Genomic DNA, 12,500 nt, shown 5'->3' with positions numbered 1-12,500 from the left:
GTGCTCGTCGCATTCGTTTAAGACCGAGGCGATCGCCTGCGGCCGTACTCGGCTTCGACAGTCGCTGGCCGCGACGTCCACGCTCTCGCCGGCAGTGCCAGGCGGAGCGATTTGCGTTTTTTCTTTGCTCGCCCTCTCTCGGGCTCGATCCATTCAGTTTCGCACAAACAAGAGCTCTGCCGGCCGCCTGCAGCGGTGCCTAAAACCCGGGCATAACAATGCGACCGTTCTGCTAGGCCGACAAGCGCTCAAGCCAGACGCTCGATCGAACGCCCCCTACATATTAGTCGAGACAACGGCTCGCTCATTAGCATCGCGTTTGTACTTTAACTTTTTTCGGCTCGGCTTCTTTCGACGCCGATGCCGGCGACGCAGCACTCTCTCGCCCGCCAGCCACCGAGAAAAGGGTGCGCTCCGACCGGCCCCGCACCGCTCTTTCTTGGCTCATTCGAAATTACTGTCTTTCGCTCTGACATGCCTTACCTAGGGTTAGGTTAGTATGCTTGCACGTTTGTACTTTAACTTTTTTCGGCTCGGCTTCTTTCGACGCCGATGCCGGCGACGCAGCACTCTCTCGCCCGCCAGCCACCGAGAAAAGGGTGCGCTCCGACCGGCCCCGCACCGCTCTTTCATGGCTCATTCGAAATTACTGTCTTTCGCTCTGACATGCCTTACCTAGGGTTAGGTTAGTATGCTTGCACGTTTGTACTTTAACTTTTTTTGGCTCGGCTTCTTTCGACGCCGATGCCGGCGACGCAGCACTCTCTCGCCCGCCAGCCACCTAGAAAAGGGTGCGCTCCGACCGGCCCCGCACCGCTCTTTCTTGGCTCATTCGAAATTACTGTCTTTCGCTCTGACATGCCTTACCTAGGGTTAGGTTAGTATGCTTGCACGTTTGTACTTTAACTTTTTTCGGCTCGGCTTCTTTCGACGCCGATGCCGGCGACGCAGCACTCTCTCGCCCGCCAGCCACCGAGAAAAGGGTGCGCTCCGACCGGCCCCGCACCGCTCTTTCATGGCTCATTCGAAATTACTGTCTTTCGCTCTGACATGCCTTACCTAGGGTTAGGTTAGTATGCTTGCACGTTTGTACTTTAACTTTTTTTGGCTCGGCTTCTTTCGACGCCGATGCCGGCGACGCAGCACTCTCTCGCCCGCCAGCCACCGAGAAAAGGGTGCGCTCCGACCGGCCCCGCACCGCTCTTTCATGGCTCATTCGAGTTTACTGTCTTTCGCTCTGACATGCCTTACCTAGGGTTAGGTTAGTATGCTTGCACGTTTGTACATTAACTTTTTTCGGCTCGGCTTCTTTCGACGCCGATGCCGGCGACGCAGCACTCTCTCGCCCGCCAGCCACCGAGAAAAGGGTGCGCTCCGACCGGCCCCGCACCGCTCTTTCTTGGCTCATTCGAAATTACTGTCTTTCGCTCTGACATGCCTTACCTAGGGTTAGGTTAGTATGCTTGCACGTTTGTACATTAACTTTTTTCGGCTCGGCTTCTTTCGACGCCGATGCCGGCGACGCAGCACTCTCTCGCCCGCCAGCCACCGAGAAAAGGGTGCGCTCCGACCGGCCCCGCACCGCTCTTTCATGGCTCATTCGAAATTACTGTCTTTCGCTCTGACATGCCTTACCTAGGGTTAGGTTAGTATGCTTGCACGTTTGTACTTTAACTTTTTTTGGCTCGGCTTCTTTCGACGCCGATGCCGGCGACGCAGCACTCTCTCGCCCGCCAGCCACCTAGAAAAGGGTGCGCTCCGACCGGCCCCGCACCGCTCTTTCTTGGCTCATTCGAAATTACTGTCTTTCGCTCTGACATGCCTTACCTAGGGTTAGGTTAGTATGCTTGCACGTTTGTACTTTAACTTTTTTCGGCTCGGCTTCTTTCGACGCCGATGCCGGCGACGCAGCACTCTCTCGCCCGCCAGCCACCGAGAAAAGGGTGCGCTCCGACCGGCCCCGCACCGCTCTTTCTTGGCTCATTCGAAATTACTGTCTTTCGCTCTGACATGCCTTACCTAGGGTTAGGTTAGTATGCTTGCACGTTTGTACTTTAACTTTTTTTGGCTCGGCTTCTTTCGACGCCGATGCCGGCGACGCAGCACTCTCTCGCCCGCCAGCCACCTAGAAAAGGGTGCGCTCCGACCGGCCCCGCACCGCTCTTTCTTGGCTCATTCGAAATTACTGTCTTTCGCTCTGACATGCCTTACCTAGGGTTAGGTTAGTATGCTTGCACGTTTGTACTTTAACTTTTTTCGGCTCGGCTTCTTTCGACGCCGATGCCGGCGACGCAGCACTCTCTCGCCCGCCAGCCACCGAGAAAAGGGTGCGCTCCGACCGGCCCCGCACCGCTCTTTCATGGCTCATTCGAAATTACTGTCTTTCGCTCTGACATGCCTTACCTAGGGTTAGGTTAGTATGCTTGCACGTTTGTACTTTAACTTTTTTTGGCTCGGCTTCTTTCGACGCCGATGCCGGCGACGCAGCACTCTCTCGCCCGCCAGCCACCTAGAAAAGGGTGCGCTCCGACCGGCCCCGCACCGCTCTTTCTTGGCTCATTCGAAATTACTGTCTTTCGCTCTGACATGCCTTACCTAGGGTTAGGTTAGTATGCTTGCACGTTTGTACTTTAACTTTTTTCGGCTCGGCTTCTTTCGACGCCGATGCCGGCGACGCAGCACTCTCTCGCCCGCCAGCCACCGAGAAAAGGGTGCGCTCCGACCGGCCCCGCACCGCTCTTTCATGGCTCATTCGAGTTTACTGTCTTTCGCTCTGACATGCCTTACCTAGGGTTAGGTTAGTATGCTTGCACGTTTGTACATTAACTTTTTTCGGCTCGGCTTCTTTCGACGCCGATGCCGGCGACGCAGCACTCTCTCGCCCGCCAGCCACCGAGAAAAGGGTGCGCTCCGACCGGCCCCGCACCGCTCTTTCTTGGCTCATTCGAAATTACTGTCTTTCGCTCTGACATGCCTTACCTAGGGTTAGGTTAGTATGCTTGCACGTTTGTACATTAACTTTTTTCGGCTCGGCTTCTTTCGACGCCGATGCCGGCGACGCAGCACTCTCTCGCCCGCCAGCCACCGAGAAAAGGGTGCGCTCCGACCGGCCCCGCACCGCTCTTTCATGGCTCATTCGAAATTACTGTCTTTCGCTCTGACATGCCTTACCTAGGGTTAGGTTAGTATGCTTGCACGTTTGTACTTTAACTTTTTTTGGCTCGGCTTCTTTCGACGCCGATGCCGGCGACGCAGCACTCTCTCGCCCGCCAGCCACCTAGAAAAGGGTGCGCTCCGACCGGCCCCGCACCGCTCTTTCTTGGCTCATTCGAAATTACTGTCTTTCGCTCTGACATGCCTTACCTAGGGTTAGGTTAGTATGCTTGCACGTTTGTACTTTAACTTTTTTCGGCTCGGCTTCTTTCGACGCCGATGCCGGCGACGCAGCACTCTCTCGCCCGCCAGCCACCTAGAAAAGGGTGCGCTCCGACCGGCCCCGCACCGCTCTTTCTTGGCTCATTCGAAATTACTGTCTTTCGCTCTGACATGCCTTACCTAGGGTTAGGTTAGTATGCTTGCACGTTTGTACATTAACTTTTTTCGGCTCGGCTTCTTTCGACGCCGATGCCGGCGACGCAGCACTCTCTCGCCCGCCAGCCACCGAGAAAAGGGTGCGCTCCGACCGGCCCCGCACCGCTCTTTCATGGCTCATTCGAAATTACTGTCTTTCGCTCTGACATGCCTTACCTAGGGTTAGGTTAGTATGCTTGCACGTTTGTACTTTAACTTTTTTTGGCTCGGCTTCTTTCGACGCCGATGCCGGCGACGCAGCACTCTCTCGCCCGCCAGCCACCTAGAAAAGGGTGCGCTCCGACCGGCCCCGCACCGCTCTTTCTTGGCTCATTCGAAATTACTGTCTTTCGCTCTGACATGCCTTACCTAGGGTTAGGTTAGTATGCTTGCACGTTTGTACTTTAACTTTTTTCGGCTCGGCTTCTTTCGACGCCGATGCCGGCGACGCAGCACTCTCTCGCCCGCCAGCCACCGAGAAAAGGGTGCGCTCCGACCGGCCCCGCACCGCTCTTTCTTGGCTCATTCGAAATTACTGTCTTTCGCTCTGACATGCCTTACCTAGGGTTAGGTTAGTATGCTTGCACGTTTGTACTTTAACTTTTTTTGGCTCGGCTTCTTTCGACGCCGATGCCGGCGACGCAGCACTCTCTCGCCCGCCAGCCACCGAGAAAAGGGTGCGCTCCGACCGGCCCCGCACCGCTCTTTCATGGCTCATTCGAAATTACTGTCTTTCGCTCTGACATGCCTTACCTAGGGTTAGGTTAGTATGCTTGCACGTTTGTACTTTAACTTTTTTTGGCTCGGCTTCTTTCGAGGCCGATGCCGGCGACGCAGCACTCTCTCGCCCGCCAGCCACCTAGAAAAGGGTGCGCTCCGACCGGCCCCGCACCGCTCTTTCTTGGCTCATTCGAAATTACTGTCTTTCGCTCTGACATGCCTTACCTAGGGTTAGGTTAGTATGCTTGCACGTTTGTACTTTAACTTTTTTCGGCTCGGCTTCTTTCGACGCCGATGCCGGCGACGCAGCACTCTCTCGCCCGCCAGCCACCGAGAAAAGGGTGCGCTCCGACCGGCCCCGCACCGCTCTTTCTTGGCTCATTCGAAATTACTGTCTTTCGCTCTGACATGCCTTACCTAGGGTTAGGTTAGTATGCTTGCACGTTTGTACTTTAACTTTTTTTGGCTCGGCTTCTTTCGACGCCGATGCCGGCGACGCAGCACTCTCTCGCCCGCCAGCCACCTAGAAAAGGGTGCGCTCCGACCGGCCCCGCACCGCTCTTTCTTGGCTCATTCGAAATTACTGTCTTTCGCTCTGACATGCCTTACCTAGGGTTAGGTTAGTATGCTTGCACGTTTGTACTTTAACTTTTTTCGGCTCGGCTTCTTTCGACGCCGATGCCGGCGACGCAGCACTCTCTCGCCCGCCAGCCACCGAGAAAAGGGTGCGCTCCGACCGGCCCCGCACCGCTCTTTCATGGCTCATTCGAAATTACTGTCTTTCGCTCTGACATGCCTTACCTAGGGTTAGGTTAGTATGCTTGCACGTTTGTACTTTAACTTTTTTTGGCTCGGCTTCTTTCGACGCCGATGCCGGCGACGCAGCACTCTCTCGCCCGCCAGCCACCTAGAAAAGGGTGCGCTCCGACCGGCCCCGCACCGCTCTTTCTTGGCTCATTCGAAATTACTGTCTTTCGCTCTGACATGCCTTACCTAGGGTTAGGTTAGTATGCTTGCACGTTTGTACTTTAACTTTTTTCGGCTCGGCTTCTTTCGACGCCGATGCCGGCGACGCAGCACTCTCTCGCCCGCCAGCCACCGAGAAAAGGGTGCGCTCCGACCGGCCCCGCACCGCTCTTTCATGGCTCATTCGAGTTTACTGTCTTTCGCTCTGACATGCCTTACCTAGGGTTAGGTTAGTATGCTTGCACGTTTGTACATTAACTTTTTTCGGCTCGGCTTCTTTCGACGCCGATGCCGGCGACGCAGCACTCTCTCGCCCGCCAGCCACCGAGAAAAGGGTGCGCTCCGACCGGCCCCGCACCGCTCTTTCTTGGCTCATTCGAAATTACTGTCTTTCGCTCTGACATGCCTTACCTAGGGTTAGGTTAGTATGCTTGCACGTTTGTACATTAACTTTTTTCGGCTCGGCTTCTTTCGACGCCGATGCCGGCGACGCAGCACTCTCTCGCCCGCCAGCCACCGAGAAAAGGGTGCGCTCCGACCGGCCCCGCACCGCTCTTTCATGGCTCATTCGAAATTACTGTCTTTCGCTCTGACATGCCTTACCTAGGGTTAGGTTAGTATGCTTGCACGTTTGTACTTTAACTTTTTTTGGCTCGGCTTCTTTCGACGCCGATGCCGGCGACGCAGCACTCTCTCGCCCGCCAGCCACCTAGAAAAGGGTGCGCTCCGACCGGCCCCGCACCGCTCTTTCTTGGCTCATTCGAAATTACTGTCTTTCGCTCTGACATGCCTTACCTAGGGTTAGGTTAGTATGCTTGCACGTTTGTACTTTAACTTTTTTCGGCTCGGCTTCTTTCGACGCCGATGCCGGCGACGCAGCACTCTCTCGCCCGCCAGCCACCGAGAAAAGGGTGCGCTCCGACCGGCCCCGCACCGCTCTTTCTTGGCTCATTCGAAATTACTGTCTTTCGCTCTGACATGCCTTACCTAGGGTTAGGTTAGTATGCTTGCACGTTTGTACTTTAACTTTTTTTGGCTCGGCTTCTTTCGACGCCGATGCCGGCGACGCAGCACTCTCTCGCCCGCCAGCCACCTAGAAAAGGGTGCGCTCCGACCGGCCCCGCACCGCTCTTTCTTGGCTCATTCGAAATTACTGTCTTTCGCTCTGACATGCCTTACCTAGGGTTAGGTTAGTATGCTTGCACGTTTGTACTTTAACTTTTTTCGGCTCGGCTTCTTTCGACGCCGATGCCGGCGACGCAGCACTCTCTCGCCCGCCAGCCACCGAGAAAAGGGTGCGCTCCGACCGGCCCCGCACCGCTCTTTCATGGCTCATTCGAAATTACTGTCTTTCGCTCTGACATGCCTTACCTAGGGTTAGGTTAGTATGCTTGCACGTTTGTACTTTAACTTTTTTTGGCTCGGCTTCTTTCGACGCCGATGCCGGCGACGCAGCACTCTCTCGCCCGCCAGCCACCTAGAAAAGGGTGCGCTCCGACCGGCCCCGCACCGCTCTTTCTTGGCTCATTCGAAATTACTGTCTTTCGCTCTGACATGCCTTACCTAGGGTTAGGTTAGTATGCTTGCACGTTTGTACTTTAACTTTTTTCGGCTCGGCTTCTTTCGACGCCGATGCCGGCGACGCAGCACTCTCTCGCCCGCCAGCCACCGAGAAAAGGGTGCGCTCCGACCGGCCCCGCACCGCTCTTTCATGGCTCATTCGAGTTTACTGTCTTTCGCTCTGACATGCCTTACCTAGGGTTAGGTTAGTATGCTTGCACGTTTGTACATTAACTTTTTTCGGCTCGGCTTCTTTCGACGCCGATGCCGGCGACGCAGCACTCTCTCGCCCGCCAGCCACCGAGAAAAGGGTGCGCTCCGACCGGCCCCGCACCGCTCTTTCTTGGCTCATTCGAAATTACTGTCTTTCGCTCTGACATGCCTTACCTAGGGTTAGGTTAGTATGCTTGCACGTTTGTACATTAACTTTTTTCGGCTCGGCTTCTTTCGACGCCGATGCCGGCGACGCAGCACTCTCTCGCCCGCCAGCCACCGAGAAAAGGGTGCGCTCCGACCGGCCCCGCACCGCTCTTTCATGGCTCATTCGAAATTACTGTCTTTCGCTCTGACATGCCTTACCTAGGGTTAGGTTAGTATGCTTGCACGTTTGTACTTTAACTTTTTTTGGCTCGGCTTCTTTCGACGCCGATGCCGGCGACGCAGCACTCTCTCGCCCGCCAGCCACCTAGAAAAGGGTGCGCTCCGACCGGCCCCGCACCGCTCTTTCTTGGCTCATTCGAAATTACTGTCTTTCGCTCTGACATGCCTTACCTAGGGTTAGGTTAGTATGCTTGCACGTTTGTACTTTAACTTTTTTTGGCTCGGCTTCTTTCGACGCCGATGCCGGCGACGCAGCACTCTCTCGCCCGCCAGCCACCTAGAAAAGGGTGCGCTCCGACCGGCCCCGCACCGCTCTTTCTTGGCTCATTCGAAATTACTGTCTTTCGCTCTGACATGCCTTACCTAGGGTTAGGTTAGTATGCTTGCACGTTTGTACTTTAACTTTTTTCGGCTCGGCTTCTTTCGACGCCGATGCCGGCGACGCAGCACTCTCTCGCCCGCCAGCCACCGAGAAAAGGGTGCGCTCCGACCGGCCCCGCACCGCTCTTTCTTGGCTCATTCGAAATTACTGTCTTTCGCTCTGACATGCCTTACCTAGGGTTAGGTTAGTATGCTTGCACGTTTGTACTTTAACTTTTTTCGGCTCGGCTTCTTTCGACGCCGATGCCGGCGACGCAGCACTCTCTCGCCCGCCAGCCACCGAGAAAAGGGTGCGCTCCGACCGGCCCCGCACCGCTCTTTCATGGCTCATTCGAGTTTACTGTCTTTCGCTCTGACATGCCTTACCTAGGGTTAGGTTAGTATGCTTGCACGTTTGTACATTAACTTTTTTCGGCTCGGCTTCTTTCGACGCCGATGCCGGCGACGCAGCACTCTCTCGCCCGCCAGCCACCGAGAAAAGGGTGCGCTCCGACCGGCCCCGCACCGCTCTTTCTTGGCTCATTCGAAATTACTGTCTTTCGCTCTGACATGCCTTACCTAGGGTTAGGTTAGTATGCTTGCACGTTTGTACATTAACTTTTTTCGGCTCGGCTTCTTTCGACGCCGATGCCGGCGACGCAGCACTCTCTCGCCCGCCAGCCACCGAGAAAAGGGTGCGCTCCGACCGGCCCCGCACCGCTCTTTCATGGCTCATTCGAAATTACTGTCTTTCGCTCTGACATGCCTTACCTAGGGTTAGGTTAGTATGCTTGCACGTTTGTACTTTAACTTTTTTTGGCTCGGCTTCTTTCGACGCCGATGCCGGCGACGCAGCACTCTCTCGCCCGCCAGCCACCTAGAAAAGGGTGCGCTCCGACCGGCCCCGCACCGCTCTTTCTTGGCTCATTCGAAATTACTGTCTTTCGCTCTGACATGCCTTACCTAGGGTTAGGTTAGTATGCTTGCACGTTTGTACTTTAACTTTTTTCGGCTCGGCTTCTTTCGACGCCGATGCCGGCGACGCAGCACTCTCTCGCCCGCCAGCCACCTAGAAAAGGGTGCGCTCCGACCGGCCCCGCACCGCTCTTTCTTGGCTCATTCGAAATTACTGTCTTTCGCTCTGACATGCCTTACCTAGGGTTAGGTTAGTATGCTTGCACGTTTGTACATTAACTTTTTTCGGCTCGGCTTCTTTCGACGCCGATGCCGGCGACGCAGCACTCTCTCGCCCGCCAGCCACCGAGAAAAGGGTGCGCTCCGACCGGCCCCGCACCGCTCTTTCATGGCTCATTCGAAATTACTGTCTTTCGCTCTGACATGCCTTACCTAGGGTTAGGTTAGTATGCTTGCACGTTTGTACTTTAACTTTTTTTGGCTCGGCTTCTTTCGACGCCGATGCCGGCGACGCAGCACTCTCTCGCCCGCCAGCCACCTAGAAAAGGGTGCGCTCCGACCGGCCCCGCACCGCTCTTTCTTGGCTCATTCGAAATTACTGTCTTTCGCTCTGACATGCCTTACCTAGGGTTAGGTTAGTATGCTTGCACGTTTGTACTTTAACTTTTTTCGGCTCGGCTTCTTTCGACGCCGATGCCGGCGACGCAGCACTCTCTCGCCCGCCAGCCACCGAGAAAAGGGTGCGCTCCGACCGGCCCCGCACCGCTCTTTCTTGGCTCATTCGAAATTACTGTCTTTCGCTCTGACATGCCTTACCTAGGGTTAGGTTAGTATGCTTGCACGTTTGTACTTTAACTTTTTTTGGCTCGGCTTCTTTCGACGCCGATGCCGGCGACGCAGCACTCTCTCGCCCGCCAGCCACCGAGAAAAGGGTGCGCTCCGACCGGCCCCGCACCGCTCTTTCATGGCTCATTCGAAATTACTGTCTTTCGCTCTGACATGCCTTACCTAGGGTTAGGTTAGTATGCTTGCACGTTTGTACTTTAACTTTTTTTGGCTCGGCTTCTTTCGACGCCGATGCCGGCGACGCAGCACTCTCTCGCCCGCCAGCCACCTAGAAAAGGGTGCGCTCCGACCGGCCCCGCACCGCTCTTTCTTGGCTCATTCGAAATTACTGTCTTTCGCTCTGACATGCCTTACCTAGGGTTAGGTTAGTATGCTTGCACGTTTGTACTTTAACTTTTTTCGGCTCGGCTTCTTTCGACGCCGATGCCGGCGACGCAGCACTCTCTCGCCCGCCAGCCACCGAGAAAAGGGTGCGCTCCGACCGGCCCCGCACCGCTCTTTCTTGGCTCATTCGAAATTACTGTCTTTCGCTCTGACATGCCTTACCTAGGGTTAGGTTAGTATGCTTGCACGTTTGTACTTTAACTTTTTTTGGCTCGGCTTCTTTCGACGCCGATGCCGGCGACGCAGCACTCTCTCGCCCGCCAGCCACCTAGAAAAGGGTGCGCTCCGACCGGCCCCGCACCGCTCTTTCTTGGCTCATTCGAAATTACTGTCTTTCGCTCTGACATGCCTTACCTAGGGTTAGGTTAGTATGCTTGCACGTTTGTACTTTAACTTTTTTCGGCTCGGCTTCTTTCGACGCCGATGCCGGCGACGCAGCACTCTCTCGCCCGCCAGCCACCGAGAAAAGGGTGCGCTCCGACCGGCCCCGCACCGCTCTTTCATGGCTCATTCGAAATTACTGTCTTTCGCTCTGACATGCCTTACCTAGGGTTAGGTTAGTATGCTTGCACGTTTGTACTTTAACTTTTTTTGGCTCGGCTTCTTTCGACGCCGATGCCGGCGACGCAGCACTCTCTCGCCCGCCAGCCACCTAGAAAAGGGTGCGCTCCGACCGGCCCCGCACCGCTCTTTCTTGGCTCATTCGAAATTACTGTCTTTCGCTCTGACATGCCTTACCTAGGGTTAGGTTAGTATGCTTGCACGTTTGTACTTTAACTTTTTTCGGCTCGGCTTCTTTCGACGCCGATGCCGGCGACGCAGCACTCTCTCGCCCGCCAGCCACCGAGAAAAGGGTGCGCTCCGACCGGCCCCGCACCGCTCTTTCATGGCTCATTCGAGTTTACTGTCTTTCGCTCTGACATGCCTTACCTAGGGTTAGGTTAGTATGCTTGCACGTTTGTACATTAACTTTTTTCGGCTCGGCTTCTTTCGACGCCGATGCCGGCGACGCAGCACTCTCTCGCCCGCCAGCCACCGAGAAAAGGGTGCGCTCCGACCGGCCCCGCACCGCTCTTTCTTGGCTCATTCGAAATTACTGTCTTTCGCTCTGACATGCCTTACCTAGGGTTAGGTTAGTATGCTTGCACGTTTGTACATTAACTTTTTTCGGCTCGGCTTCTTTCGACGCCGATGCCGGCGACGCAGCACTCTCTCGCCCGCCAGCCACCGAGAAAAGGGTGCGCTCCGACCGGCCCCGCACCGCTCTTTCATGGCTCATTCGAAATTACTGTCTTTCGCTCTGACATGCCTTACCTAGGGTTAGGTTAGTATGCTTGCACGTTTGTACTTTAACTTTTTTTGGCTCGGCTTCTTTCGACGCCGATGCCGGCGACGCAGCACTCTCTCGCCCGCCAGCCACCTAGAAAAGGGTGCGCTCCGACCGGCCCCGCACCGCTCTTTCTTGGCTCATTCGAAATTACTGTCTTTCGCTCTGACATGCCTTACCTAGGGTTAGGTTAGTATGCTTGCACGTTTGTACTTTAACTTTTTTCGGCTCGGCTTCTTTCGACGCCGATGCCGGCGACGCAGCACTCTCTCGCCCGCCAGCCACCGAGAAAAGGGTGCGCTCCGACCGGCCCCGCACCGCTCTTTCTTGGCTCATTCGAAATTACTGTCTTTCGCTCTGACATGCCTTACCTAGGGTTAGGTTAGTATGCTTGCACGTTTGTACTTTAACTTTTTTTGGCTCGGCTTCTTTCGACGCCGATGCCGGCGACGCAGCACTCTCTCGCCCGCCAGCCACCTAGAAAAGGGTGCGCTCCGACCGGCCCCGCACCGCTCTTTCTTGGCTCATTCGAAATTACTGTCTTTCGCTCTGACATGCCTTACCTAGGGTTAGGTTAGTATGCTTGCACGTTTGTACTTTAACTTTTTTCGGCTCGGCTTCTTTCGACGCCGATGCCGGCGACGCAGCACTCTCTCGCCCGCCAGCCACCGAGAAAAGGGTGCGCTCCGACCGGCCCCGCACCGCTCTTTCATGGCTCATTCGAAATTACTGTCTTTCGCTCTGACATGCCTTACCTAGGGTTAGGTTAGTATGCTTGCACGTTTGTACTTTAACTTTTTTTGGCTCGGCTTCTTTCGACGCCGATGCCGGCGACGCAGCACTCTCTCGCCCGCCAGCCACCTAGAAAAGGGTGCGCTCCGACCGGCCCCGCACCGCTCTTTCTTGGCTCATTCGAAATTACTGTCTTTCGCTCTGACATGCCTTACCTAGGGTTAGGTTAGTATGCTTGCACGTTTGTACTTTAACTTTTTTCGGCTCGGCTTCTTTCGACGCCGATGCCGGCGACGCAGCACTCTCTCGCCCGCCAGCCACCGAGAAAAGGGTGCGCTCCGACCGGCCCCGCACCGCTCTTTCATGGCTCATTCGAGTTTACTGTCTTTCGCTCTGACATGCCTTACCTAGGGTTAGGTTAGTATGCTTGCACGTTTGTACATTAACTTTTTTCGGCTCGGCTTCTTTCGACGCCGATGCCGGCGACGCAGCACTCTCTCGCCCGCCAGCCACCGAGAAA

The sequence above is a fragment of the Styela clava genome, unplaced genomic scaffold (genome assembly GCF_964204865.1).
Source record: "Styela clava unplaced genomic scaffold, kaStyClav1.hap1.2 HAP1_SCAFFOLD_90, whole genome shotgun sequence".
Lineage (NCBI taxonomy): Eukaryota > Metazoa > Chordata > Ascidiacea > Stolidobranchia > Styelidae > Styela > Styela clava.
Note: the sequence above shows the minus strand (reverse complement) of the source record.